At 46.4% G+C, this 1,073-nt stretch overlaps 1 pseudogene; it reads left to right on the top strand.

Annotated features, from left to right (window-relative positions):
• Positions 1-736: 736 nt before the first annotated feature.
• LOC134953748 (5S ribosomal RNA) lies at positions 737-855 on the top strand (annotated as a pseudogene).
• Positions 856-1,073: the final 218 nt, after the last annotated feature.

The raw sequence follows: 1,073 nt of genomic DNA, 5'->3' as shown, positions 1-1,073 counted from the left end.
CTCCCCCCCATGCAGAATACCCCTTCCCCCTCCCAGTGCAGAACAGCCCGCTGTGTGACATCCCCTTCTGTGCAGGTACTCTCACGTGCTGTGTAACCTCTCTCCCAATGCAGAACAGCCTGCTGTGCAACACTGTACCCCTTCATGTGCACATTCCCCCTATGCAGATCCCCCTCTCCCTCATAGTGCATAATAGACCCCTGTGCACAACTCACGCTGGCTGACTTGAGTGGCTGGCTCCCCGCTGTCACGTGCCTGCTCATAGTATGTCTGCTCCCTCTTCTCACCGCCGCTGTCCTGCCGCCGCTGACTGAATCAAACCAGATCCAACAGGCGCACATGGTTCCTCACTCAATGATGCATTACTCGGGTGCGCGGCTGACGTCATGACATCACCCGAGCAATGCATCATTGGGAATGCTCCGGACTCAGCAAGTGACAGTTGGGCAAGTCACAATTGTAATGATGAAGTTGGTCAAGATCTACCGGCGGCAGCTCTGCAAACTACCGGTAGATCACGATCAACACTTTGGCCACCACTGTACTACAGTGTCTTGCACTGTAAGTTATGTACCCCCTAAACTTGTAACAATTTCTCTATTCTCAGGGGTAGAAGCATTTCTATATACAACTTTACAATACTACAAACACTCCCCTACCATTATTTGCTTATCATCTTTATTTACATGAACTCTCATCAATGATTCCGGAGAGTGGCTATGTAATCACTTACCACACCTACAACCATACCACACCGAGTATGCCCAATTTAATTTGCTCTTGGAAGCTACACGGTGTTGGGCCTGGTCAGTACTTGGATAGGAGACCTCCTGGGAATACCAGGTGCTGTATGTATATAAGGACACAAAGCTCTGATTTTAACATTGATATCAGATTCACCACTTTCTCTTCCTTTATTACCAGGTACAGGTGAAGCAGTCATGTAAAAACTTTTTTTTTTTTTGACGTGTCATTTGTTTTAATTAGTAGTTGACATAGATGTCTAGGTTGTCCTTACGTTGTTTACATTGTTACAGACAGATTAGTTAATACAATATTGGACAGTACACATA

This window comes from Pseudophryne corroboree, chromosome 8 (genome assembly GCF_028390025.1).
Source record: "Pseudophryne corroboree isolate aPseCor3 chromosome 8, aPseCor3.hap2, whole genome shotgun sequence".
NCBI classification, from domain to species: Eukaryota; Metazoa; Chordata; class Amphibia; order Anura; family Myobatrachidae; genus Pseudophryne; species Pseudophryne corroboree.
This window is presented reverse-complemented; position numbering and strand designations above follow the sequence as displayed.